This window comes from Melozone crissalis, unplaced genomic scaffold (genome assembly GCF_028551555.1).
Source record: "Melozone crissalis strain CALT ecotype California unplaced genomic scaffold, PUWL_Pcris_2 ptg000007l_1, whole genome shotgun sequence".
NCBI classification, from domain to species: domain Eukaryota; kingdom Metazoa; phylum Chordata; class Aves; order Passeriformes; family Passerellidae; genus Melozone; species Melozone crissalis.
The window spans coordinates 2363401-2375937 of NW_026535785.1; the positions used below are offsets into that span (position 1 = coordinate 2363401).

The following is a 12537-nucleotide window of genomic DNA, read 5'->3' on the forward strand; positions in this document are numbered from 1 at the left end:
GCTGAGCATCCCCAGTAAATCTGGGGGCATTTTGTAGGTGTTGGATCGCCCCAGGCTCTGCACATCCCACTGTCCCCACGTGCCACCAGCCCTGTGCCAGTGCCCAGCCTCACCCAGAGCTGCCCATCTCCTCTCCCTGGCTGCAACCAGAGCCAGGCTGGGAGCTGCCCTGTGCCCCATGCCCTGACCTGGATGTTTGTGGGAGCAGCAGGGCTGGGCTGAGCTCCCAGAGGGGCATTGTGAGGTTTGGGGAGCGCTGTGCTGGGCAGGGCAGCTGGGCATGCCCTGTGCCCATGGCTGGGGTGGGTCCCTGGGAGCTGAGCTGCCCCTGGTGCTGCTGCCTGCAGCCGTGGGGCCGGAATGATGGGGGAAACTGAGGCACGGCTGGGGAAACTGAGGCACACCTGGGGAAACTGAGGCACGAAGGGCTGAGGAGCAGCCTGCCCACCCTCCTGCCCCTGTGGGGTGTTGCCCTGGGCTCCATCCTGTGCTGTGGTGTGGACAGGGTGCCACCAATGCTCTCCCACGTCCCTCGGTCCCCCTGGTGTCCCCAGGGCTCTGGAGCTGTCCCCTCCTGCTGGGGGTCAGTCTGCGGCCAGGATCCCCTCAGCTGAGCTGTTTTGGGGTGCTGGGGCTGTGCTCACTCCAGTGCTCACCTTCCTGCACCCCCAAACCTGCAGAGGGTAGGGACTGGTATGGGGGCACCAATGCAGGCAGTGGGAACATCCCAATTCCCTGCCTGGGGTGGAACTGGGGGTCCCCCCAGCCCATCTCCCTTTGCATCCTGGGGAGCCCCCAGCCCTGTGGGATTGCATCCCAACCTTTCCCACCCAGATTCCCACTCTCCATTGCCCTGGCAGCCCCGGAATGGTGGCTCAGCTCAGGGGATGTCTCACTGTGTGCCCTCCAGGGAGGGTGAGGGGGATGTGGGGGCTGATGTGGGTGCCCAGGGGGGATTTCAGTGGGGTGCCAGGCTGGGCACAGCTGCTCACCCTGCACAATCGAAGGCTCGGTGTTCTCCAAGTGTTTTCCAGAAGGCAAATGGGCAGCTTTGCTTTGGAAGTGGGATGGGCTGGGAGCCACCAGGACCTGGCATGCAGGGGTCTCCAGGGGGCTGTGGTGGGGAAGGGCTTTGGGGTGGAGGTGGCTGAGCCCTGGCAGGGCCATCACACGCTGAGCTGGTGGCAGGATGGAGCCCCGTGGTTCTGTGCTGCTGTGGCGATGGGGGTGAGGAGCTGCTGCCTTCTGTTCTTCCCTCATCCCTCCTGTCACCCCTCCATCCTTCCCTCTGCCCGTCCCTCCCTCCCTCCGTCCCTTTAGGGCTGTGCTCGCTGCTCAGGGCGTTCCAGGCTGTCCCTGGCTCCCTGCCAGCCCTTTCCCACACTCCCTAATCCCGGCTCCAGCCCTGGCTGCTGCTGCTGCTGCTGCTGCTGCTGCAGTCCCCCCCCCCGAGCCAGGGAAGCAGGACCTGGCCCCTGACCTCCCGGGGAGCCTGGGGGTGGCAGCTTTGGCCTGGGGACAGCAGGGGTGTCCCCAAGTCGCCTGCTGCGTCAGCCACCCCTCGGCCAGGGCGGATTGATGTTGGCAAGGGGTGCAGTTTGGCGGAGCAGGGCAGCACCGCTGGGTGCTCACAGGCTCTCATGGGGTGCAGGGGGGCGTTCACAGCCCCTCACACCCCCGTTCTGTGCGTGTTTGGGGGGGACACCCCCCCCCCCACCACCACCTCCTTCCCTCCCTCCTGCCTGATCTGTTCAATCTGCTAAGCAGGGGAATAGTGCAGCCGCCATCTGTGAGCCTGCCAATAATGGGATTAACTCCTTCCCCTGGCCGGGCGCTGCTTCTGGCACCCCCTTCCCGGGGCACCCCCTCCTCCCTCCCGCCTGCCGATGCTCCAGGACAGCCCCGATTTGCCCGAGCCACCAGCACGGACTCGCCCTCTCCTGCCTCAGTTTCCTCTCTCTTCCCTCCATGTCCCTCTTGCCTCAGTTTCCCCCATCCTGCCTCAGTTTCCCCCTCTCCTGCCTCAGTTTCCCCCCTCCTGCCTCAGTTTCCCCTCCAGCCTAGCGGGGTGGATTTAGGGCATTCCAAAAGGCTTCCCAGCGTGAGAGTGGGAGCTCACTGAGCTGTGCGTGAATCCCTGCGTGTTTGTGGCAGAAGAATGCAGGATTCGAGCCCACCCCCTTCCCCTCGGGATGCTGCCCGGGCAGGGACGCAGGGATGCAGGGTTGGAGCCCACCTCCCTCCCCCCTGGATGCAGGGTTGGAGCCCACCTCCCTCCGAGACGCTGCCCGAGGCTGGGGCAGAGGCGACCCCGCACGTGGGGGGGTCCAAGGGACCCCCACCCCCAGCCGTGCAGCTCCAAGCCCTTTTGCCGGGGGCGGGATGCCCTCGCTAATCCTCTTAGGCTGCGCCCCGGAGCAGCTGGCGAGGCCGCTGCCCATCCTCCCTCCCATCCTCCCTCCCTCCCAACAGGTGCCCCCCGGCCCCCTCCCCGCCGGGGCTGGGCGGGGGGCTCGGGGCTCCCCGCAGCAGGCAGCCCCCCCTTCCCCTTCCCTTCCCCTTCCCCTTCCCCCGGGGCCGGCCCGGGAGCGCTCATTAATTATCTAATCTTCCCTTTATGTTTAATTTACAGCCCCGCGCGGCTCTGGCCATATGCTGCTTTTGTTGTGTCTGGCTCTTTGTTGTGGCAGGCAGCGGGGGCTGGCGAGACCCCCCCCCCCCCCCATCCCACCCCCAGCCTTTGATCCCCCCTCCCTCCCCTCGCAGCGCCACCCCGCAGCCACCCCCGCGCACGGTGCGAGCCCCGCCGAGGGGTAAGTGCCTTTTTCTCGGGTGTTAATTCGCTGACCCCCCCCGGCTCCCCCAGCAGTGTCTGTGTGTCTGTCTGTGTGTCTGTCTGCGTGTCCCCCGCCTCTCGCTGCCGGCTCGCTCGGATGTGATCTGGGATCTGTGATCGCGCGTGTGCGTGTGCGCGGCGCTGCCGCCTCCTCCTCCTCCTCCTCCTCCCGCTGCCGCCGCCCGCCCGCCGGGGTCACCGCGCTGCCCGCACCGCGCCCCGCGCCGCAGGTACGTGCAGGGCAGCGGGCTGCCCGTGCCCTGCCCTCGGAGCGTGCCCCCCGCCCTGGCTGTGCCCCGCTCACACAGCCCGAGGGTACCCCCATCCCATCCCATTGCATCCCATTGCATCCCATTGCATCCCATCCCATTGCATCCCATCCCATTGCATCCCATCCCATCCCATTGCATCCCATCCCATCCCATTGCATCCCATCCCATTGCATCCCATCCCATCCCATCCCATCCCATCCCATCCCATCCCAGTACTGCCCCTACCCCCGGTCTGCACTTCCCTCCTCTCTGCCTGTACCCCATTCGCACTTGTACCCCTCCATCCCCATCCTAAATGCCCCCCACCCCTCTGTGCCCCCCGATGCAGTGTCTGTATCCACCCTGTGTACCCCCAATCTCTGCCTGTACCCCCTCACACTCGTACCCCCCATTCCCATCCTTAATGCCCCCTGTATCCCCTCCTGTGCCCCCCTTGTACCCCTCCATCCCCATCCTAAATGCCCCCCACTCCCTCCTGTGTCCCCCCACCCCTCTGTGCCCCCCATGCACTGCCCATGCCCCCCTCACCTGTCTGTACCCACCCTGTACCCCCAATCTCTGCCTGTACCCCCCTTGCTGTAGCCCCCCCTCCCACCCCTGCCCAGCCTTGAGGGAGGTTGGCACCCCATGGGGGTTGTTGGGGGGATAAACCCTGTGTCCCCCCTGACTTGTTGTGTGTCCTCCTCCCCAGTTTTGCAGGCTGTGTTTGGGGTGGCTGTGGGGGGACCCCTGTGTCCCCCTGACCCGGGGGGGGGGGGGACTTTGTGGAACTTGCTGCAAACTTTGTGTGCTGCTGCTGCCCGGTGCCTTCTGCACTTCTTGTTTTGGGTTTTTTTTGGGTTTGTTTTTTTTTTTTTCCCCCTGTGGTTTTATTTTTAAAAAGTAACAGAATGGGTTTTCCTGCATCCCAACAGGCCCATGCACAGCTCTAATGGGGTGCACAGGGGGGGCACCCCAACCTTGGGGTGGCAGCAGATGTGCCCACCTTGGGGGGCTCAGTCTGGCTCCTGGGGGGCAGTTGGCAAAGGGGTTTGGGGGGCAGTGTGGGGCTCTGTGTGTGGGTGATGGTGGCACCCCCTGGTGCTGAGCTGGGGTTTGCTGGGCTGGGGTTTGTCCCCCAATGAGAGATGCTGCTGACGCATGGGGTGCCCCCTTTGGGCTTTGCCAGTCCCGTTGTGGGCAGGGGATGCCCAAACCCCCACCCCAGAGCTCAGGGCGGCACACAGGGGGCTGTGCTGGTGCTGTCTGTCCGTCTGTCTGTCCGCAACTCCCGCCAGCCCGGGCTGGGAGGGTGGCTGGCTGCCCCGTGGCAGGGTGGGTGCCAGGCCAGCAGCCTGCCTTGGCCAGGGGAGCCGAGCGCTGTGCCAGGAGCTGTGCCAGGAGCGCTCTGGCAGCGGGGTAAGGTCACTGTCACCGCCAGCCAGGTGGCCATGCCAGGGCGTGCTGGCTCCTGCTGCGTGCCAGGAGCCACGGGGTGGTGGCAGGAGCTGCAGCTGGGGTCACCGAGCCGCTCACCAGGTGAACAAATCTCATTTCGTGGGCACAGGAGGCAGCTGGCTCTGCAGGCATCCTGCTGCCCGGCATTGTGGGGTCTCTGGAGGGATTCCTTGTCCCCAAGGGGGTGCAGTGGCTTGGGGAACCCCTGTCCTAAAGGTGGGATGTGGCAACAGGGGACAGTGCCAGCTGCTGGCGTGGGTGATGACATGAGGGTGGCACTGGATGGCCAAGGCACCTGTCCTGGCAGCACAGAGGGAAACAGAGTGCACACCACCAGCACTCCTCGTCCCTGCATGTGGGGCTGGCTGTCCCCATGCAGCCCATGTGCCATCAGGGTGACAGGACCGGCCCTTTTTGGTGTTGTTTTCTGCCCACCAGGTGTGGGCAGCTGAGGAGGGGTCGTGCCACCATGGCAGGTGCTGCCATCTGTCCCTGCCTGTCCCCATACAGAGTCCCAGCCCCACACTGAGGGTCCCTTCCCGAGGGAGTCACCCCAGCTCTGTGTCACAGCCAGTTCACACTGCGTGCCACAAGGAGCCACAGCACGAGGCCGGGGTCCCCCCACGGCAGCCCAGCCACCCCCTGCCAGCTGGGGAAACTGAGGCAGTGGGGCAGGACTTGGCTTGCCCAAGGCAGCCGGTGCCAGGGCTGGGGAGAGCAAACAGGATTCTTGGCACGGGCTGGCAGTGCCGTGCTCTGCCTGCAGGCCAGGGTTGCTCTTTGCTGGCTGTGCAGTTTTGCTGCTGCTCTGCACCCCAGCTCTGGCTCCCTGGGGGCTGTGCCTGTGTCCCCACAGGTGCCGCCCCTCACCTTGGCACTGCTCAACGGGGCGGTTGTTGTTGCCACCCGGTGCCCGGCGCTGTGTGTGGCAGGGCTGGCACAGAGAGAGCAGCTTGGCCTTGGCCCCCTGCCCGCTGCCGTGCCCTTTTCCAGAGGCAGCTGCCTGTGGGCATGGCTTGGCAGCCGTCCCTGCTGCGGGCTGGGCCGGGGCAGGACCCTGTCCCCTGGGTCACCCCCGTGCAGCCTTGCAACATCCCTGCCGTGAGTTTGCAGTTCTCAGCTCAGCCGTGGCTCTTCCTCCCGGCTTTCTGCGCCAGCTCCGTGCCCAAAGCAGAGCAGGGGATGAGCAAGGAGCTGCTTCTCCGCAGAAAAGTCCCTCTGGAGAGGCGCCCAGTGCCGTCACCCCTTGCAGAAGCCACGTGTCAGCTCTGAAATCCCCTGGTTTTCCACCTTGGAGAGCCGTGTGTGCGGGAAGGGGGCGGTTCTGTCCCCGCTTCCAGGGCACCCTGGGGGTGGTGACATTCCCTGCTCCGTGCTGGGCTCCCTGCATCCCTCCCCTCCCAGCTCGCTTGCCAGCTAATGGCGCGGCTCATTCCTATGGCTTTTTAAGTGCTTAATGGCGCGCGGGGCTAATGATGCAGCTCCCTGTGTTCCTGCCGCCTGGGTGGAGGGATGGATGGGTGGATGGATGGATGGATGGATGGGTAATGGATGGATGGATGGAGTCTGATTTCGCTGCCCAAACCTCCAGGAATGGGGACAGGGACATGAGGAGGGGCACAACCGGTGCCCCGTGGGGCTGGGAGCGTCCTCCTGCCTCTCCTCCCTCTCCCCTGCACGGCTGCTCGGAGCAGTAATGTCACCATAAACGATATTTATCACGAGGTGATAAAAATCTATTTCCAGCGACCTCTTGGAAATGGCCCTCATAAAACCAGGCAGCAGACGGAGGCAGGAGGCAGACAGCGGGGAGGGAGGGAGGGGGCACGGGCAGGGAAATGGCTGTAATCAGCCTGGGAGCAGAGGCTGGAGCTGCCGGGGAGCCGGCCCTGCCTTTCCCGACCCCGGGAAATTGATGGCAGCCGTCAAGGCCAGAGGGCTGCCCGGGCACAGCTGGGAGGATGCTCGGGCATCCCAGGGCTGGAGCATCCTGGGAATGGAGTATCCAGGCTGGGAAGGGAGGGCCAGAGGGGTTTTTGTCTTTGGGTGAACGGGATGGGAGGGTTCTGTTCCCAGAGTGACACCTGAGGGATCCTGGGCTGGAGTTGGTCCTGGAGCAGCACGCTGGGATGGGATGCTGGGCTGCCAGCTTTCCTCCAGTGTTGCCAGCCACAGGGATGGCCCCTTCCACTGGCAGGCACTGCTGGGTCACCCCAGTGCCCCCTTTGTCCCTCCTGGGGGGCCACCATCGGTCCCAGAGCCCCCCCAGCTCCATCCCTTCAGTACCAATGGCCAGGTGCTGATTCAGCGTGCCAACACTAATTACTGAGCCCACGGTGGATCCTGGCTGTAAATTCTCCATCAGGAGTGGTGGAAAACCTGCCTGGCTCCTTTCCCTGCTGACCTGAGCAGGGACTTGTGATCCCGTGTAATTCACTGGGGTGCTGAGTTGGCAGGAGGTGTCTCATCCTGCCCCACCCAGCTTTGGGGCTCACTGCCCCCTAGGAATCCCTTCTCCCTCCCCACAGAGGTCATTCCTGGCTGTGTGATGCTCCAGCTTTGTCCCCACTAGCACTAGGGACAGCCTGGGTGACCCCATGTCCCCTCTGCACCCCGGGTGATGCTGCTGCTCTGGCCATTCATGGGGGTTTCACCAGGCTGGGAGGACAGAACACACCTGAACCACCTTTTTGGGGCTGGGGAGGTGGGATTTGCTCCTAAAAACGGGGACAGTGCAGGACCCCCCCTTGTTGTCCCCTGGGGGAGGAGATTGTGAGGGAAAACAGCTCCCAGCTGCAGGGTCTAATCTGCTGCCCCGATGAAGAGACTTTAATCACTTAAAGTAATTAACCAGGTGGGGCATTGGCTGGACCCCCCCCCACACGCTGGGTGTCCCTGCCTGGGGTGGCTCCTTTGGGGAGGGGGACACGGGCTGGGCGTGCAGCTCCCACAGGGATCTGTGCCAGGAGGGGACAGCAAGGACCACAGGGACATCCAGGAGGGTGGCGTCATCATGTGCAGAGCCTCAAGACCCCCGTGGAGGGACGTGGTGCCGCTCAGGGCCTCGATGGCACGGCGGGGTGTGTGTGGCAGGTATTATCCTGCATTAAGGTTTCCCCTTGCAGATGGTTCACATTTAATCTGAGGCTTAAGGCAGCGCCGGACCTGGCGGTAAATCTGTCTTTAGATGGCAGGAGGGAGCCGGGAACGGCGCTGAGCTGGAGAAGGGGGACACGGATTGGGGCTTTATTGCCACCGTGCCACCAGCTGATGGCCCTGGCTGGGATTGCCGTGATGTGCCCCCCCAAAAGGGATGGGGACCCCCCCCTCACCCAGCAGAGAGCCTGGCTGCTCCTCCCTGCCTCAGTTTACCCCTGGGGATTGTTACGTGTGGGAATGTCCCGAAAACCTGAGCCGCTGTGGGGTGGGTGGGGTTTTCCAGAGTGAAAAGCCCCTTGTGGCTGCCTCTGCTTCCCATGGCAGGTACTTAGGGTGGCGGGGAGGGGACACAGGTCACAGACTGCCCGGCAGCTCTGGAGTTGGAGGTGGGTGAGCTGTGCTGGGCTGTGGTGTCCCTGAGGTGGGAAAGGTGAGCTGTGCTGGGCTGTGGTGTCCCTGAGGTGGGGATGGGAGCAGGGGCTGTGTTGTGGTGTCCCTGAGATGGGAAAGGTGAACTGTGCTGGGTTGTGGTGTCCCTGAGGTGGGAAAGGTGAGCTGTGCTGGGCTGTGGTGTCCCTGAGGTGGGGATGGGGAGCAGGGGCTGGGGCTGAGCAGCAGCATGAGATCTCAGCAGGATTTGGGTGGCAGACACCAGGCTGCATCCCTCCCATCCCAGCTTTGGGCCCTGTGGCCTCAGAGGGACCTACACCAGGGCTGGTGGTGACAGAGGGAGGTGGGAGCTGCAGGGACACCTGAGGCCAGGGGGTGACTGTCCCAGCCAGGGCAGTTTGTGTCAGGGTGGAATGGCAGCACTGCAGCTGTTAACTCTGGACTCTGATGATGACAGCGAAGCCTCTGTGCTGCTCAACCTTGAGGAAATCCTTGTGGATTTGAAAAAGCTGATTGTTCCCTGCAGGGCCGGGACCAGGAGCGGCAGCGCTGCCTGCCAGCCCTGCTGTCCATGCATGGGTGGGATGCTCACACCCTCCTCTGCCTCAATTTCCCTGCTGGAAAGGAGGATGAAGGGAGCATTCCCTAGGCTGGTAGGGACTGGTAAACACGAGCCAGAAATGTCCCTACAGTGGGACAGGGACTGAGCAGGTCCCATCCAGCCTGGTGCTGGGGTGATGGAAGGATGAGCGCAGGGGGAATTTTGTGTGGATGTGGAGCATTGTGGAACACAGCCTGGAGAAACTGAGGCACAGGAGGTGACACGGCATGGCCAGGGCTGCCAGAGCAGCGAGCAGCCGCCGGTCCCCATGGCCAGAGCCCCAGAGGAGCTGGAGGAAAAGCCGGGAGCGGGCGGCTGCGTGCCCCCCGCCTCCCCCTCCATCACCTCCCTGTTCGCCGGCGAACAAATGTCTGTTCTTGCAAAAAAAAGAAGTGACAGGGGTCGGCGCAGCGCTTTCCACATGACCTGCCCGGGAACAGAGGACGTCTTTGTTAATCCAGCGAGCTGTCAGTTCAGCCTCTTCACAAAAGGCATAAACCACTTATTGCTGCTCTCACCCCTGACCCCGGATCCGCCTGCGCGCCCTCCATTGTGCCGTCTCGAGGAAGCTGGCAAACAATTTCGGCTCCGGCTCCCCCTCCCCACGCTTGCCCCGCCGGCGTGGGGAGCCGCTGCGGGGGACCCCCCTGCACACACACACACACGCACACACACACACACACACACACACACACACACACATATATACATATATACACAGACACAGCATCTCCCTCCCCCGGCCGCATCTGCGCGCCCGCCGCCTCGCCTGGCAGCTGCTGCTGAGGGGATGGGGGCTGCCACAAAGGGAGCACCTCCCTCCCTCCAGCCGTGCCTCCCTCCCGGGGCTGCCAGAGCAGCTGGTGGAGCCCACAGGCTGCTGGGTGCTGCACCCCGTGGCCCCCTGGCCGAACCCCGTAATGAGAGGGGACAAAAGCTCCTTAGGGTCCCTGGTTGGGACGGGCTGGGACGGCGGCTTTAGGCAAAGCCGCTTATGGCCTGGCACAAAGCTGCCAGGAACGGCCCAGCTCCTCGAGGCTGGCGTGGATGGGGTGATGGTTGTGCCCTGCCAGCCTCAGGGTGCCCGGGGGGTCACACGGGGTGACAGCCAGGGGAGGGGGCCGAGCACGTGCCGCTCACCCTGTCCCCTTGAGCCCAGCGCCCGGACCCCGCGGCGGGGCCGGTGTGCGCTGGAGCAATTAGATGCAGTCACTTTGGGGCTATATATAACCCAAATTGCTGCCTGCAGCTCGTTAGCTGCTGTCAGAGCGCTGCGGCCGCGGCGCTGAGGTGGTGTCGCCGGGGGGGGGCTGGAGAGTGACGCAGGGACCTGCTGCTCCCCGGGGATGGGGCATGAGGAGGGCTGTGGTCATGCTGGGGTGGCCACAGGGTCAGACCCTCGCTGGGGATGGGGTCTTGGGGGGGATGTGTGTGGCACCAGCTTCTGCTCCGTGTGGTGCAGGATGGCTGCAGTGACACACGGGGGTCACAGCCAGGCCTGTCCCCCTGTCCGCTGTACCCAGGGCTCGTGGCACAGCCTGGTTGAGTGTGCTGGGGCATGGGGAGCCCCCGGTGCATCCCTTGCCCATTGCAGTAGCGTTTCCAGCCTCGCCTGCCCTTGTGGCATCCAGCCTGACCACAGTCTGCAGCCCCTTCCGTCCGTGCCAGTTCCCGGCCGGGCACGTCGCGGCTGTGCCGGCACGGAGCGGCCCCCGCGCCGGCGAGGAGCGCGGCACCGCGGGCTGTCTGGGGGCAGCTGCGAGATGAGTGCGAACATATTGTGTGGGCTCCTGGAGCAGGCGTCACGGTGTCGCTGCTGGAGAGGAGAGCGAGCGGGAACCGCAGCCCTGCCGTGACAAACGGCTCCGGCACAGCCGCAGCCGTGCCCACGCGGGCGCCGCGGCACAGCCGGCACCAACGCTGCGCCAGGACACGGAGCAGGGATCCAGGTGGGCACTGATGGGCATGGGCAGACCCTCGGTGCATGGTGTCACCTGCCACCACTGTGATCCACCCCTCCAGCTGTATGAATTTTGTGGGGGGGCCACATCCCCATCTTGGGAAGGGTTAACGGCGCTGTGTCTCAGTCTGGAGCCTTTTGTTTCTTTGCCTTTTTTTTTTTTCCCCCTTCCCCTCTTTAATGAGGAGTTAGCACAGCTGTAATTGTAGGTTCCAACTTTCCGCCAGCAAACACGCCTGAGAAACTTTAAATACGGTGGAGATGCATGGAGCCAGCCACCACCCCTCCCGTGGGCACCCATCGGGGCCAAGCCATGCCACCGGCAGGCACCCCAGCTCCCCAGGGGCACCCCAGCCTGCTCTTGTGGGAAAACCCTCTGTTTTCAGGCTGCTGGGACAAGGATGAGAAGGGCAGAGGCCTCCTGGAGGGAAGAGCAGCTGGAACCGTCTGGGGGCACACACGGCAGGGGCTGTGCTGTGATAAAGCCCCAGCAGGAGCCAGGGGGCTTGAGGGCCTCAGCGACAAAGGGACCTGGGGGGAGCCTGCTCCTGCAGCCCTCAGCACTCCAAAAGCACCTTTTATCCTGAGCGCCGCCTCCAGGCCTGGGGGCAGCCGGGGGACAGCGAGGGGCTGTGTCCCCGAGGCCCTGCAGCCAGCCCCTGCATCCCCTGGCAAGTGCAGGATGCAGCCCCTCCGTGCTGGGCATCCCCCTCACCTCACCCCGTGCTCACTCACCAGAGCTGGCATCCACGCTGTGCCAAACCCCGGAGCCGGTGCAGCTGTGCCGGCGCTCGCCAGGCTCCGTGCCCGCCGCCCTGCCGGGGTGCTGCCAGCCAGGAGCCAAAGATTGCATCCACCCCCATACCGGGGTTTTCCGGGGTGCTGCCAGGTTGGGGCGATGCTGGCATGGGGGCTCTGCCGTGCCGTGCCCGCGGCATTCCCGTGGGCGGCGTTTCCGTGGGCGGGTGGCACCGGCGCCGTGCACGCCGCAGCCTGTCCCGGCAGCAGGGGAGGCGGAATGGGGAAGCCACGTTTTGGGTGTCCTGGAGGCACAGGAAGTGTGCTGGCGTGGCCTCCTGCCCTTTGCTTTCCCACTCCGTCAGTGCCATCCCAAAGCTGGGGCAGAGCTGGGAGCTGTGGCAGGCATTGAGCCCAGAGATGGGAGCAGAAGAAGTGTCCTTGGTAGGGAGGGACACACTGAGGACATAGGGACACCATCCCCTGCCCTCGGTGCCATTCTGTCCATGGACTGCCACGCTGCCTGCCCTGGGCACCCTGCTGCTGGTGTGTGGCACAGGTGACACAGCTGATGTGGTGTCTGGCAGTGCCTCTCTATACCTGTCCCTGGGGGCCACCAGCTCTGTTTTGACCCTCCTCAAGCTCTCCACGTCCTTCATATCAAGAACTTGCTGAGGCAGATGGGGACAGATGCCACCCAGGAGGGGTTTGGGAAGTGCGATGCCGTGGGGCCATCCCTGCCAGTTCTGCTTGGAGCCTTTGCCCCGTGGTTTTGCCACTTGTGGAGCTGGCCCGTGTGCCAGCTCCATTCTTCCCATGTTAATAACATCACATAACGATGTCACATTGCTGTCACCTCGCTGCACACCTACCCCTGACCTGGACATGCCTGAGGCTGTGCCCTGTGTCCCTGGTCCCTGTTGTGGGTCTGTCCTGGGAGCTGTTTCAGGCTCATCCATCTGTGTGTCACGAGTGGGCCAGCCTCAGCTCAGTGCCCTTGGGCAAGCACAGATCCTGGTCCCCTCTCTCCATCCCTGGGAACATTTGGGATAAGCATCTCCCAGAGCCAGGAGGAGCTGAGCTTTATCACACTGGGACATCGGGGATCTGCCAGCTCTCCTTTCAAATTTCAGCACTTGGTGGC

At 64.2% G+C, this 12537-nt stretch overlaps 1 protein-coding gene across 2 annotated transcripts in view; it reads left to right on the forward strand.

Moving 5' to 3' along the window:
• The window catches only part of GSE1 (Gse1 coiled-coil protein), a 103579-nt gene that overhangs the window by 22932 nt on the left and 68110 nt on the right, over positions 1 to 12537 (forward strand). The window lies entirely within an intron of this gene.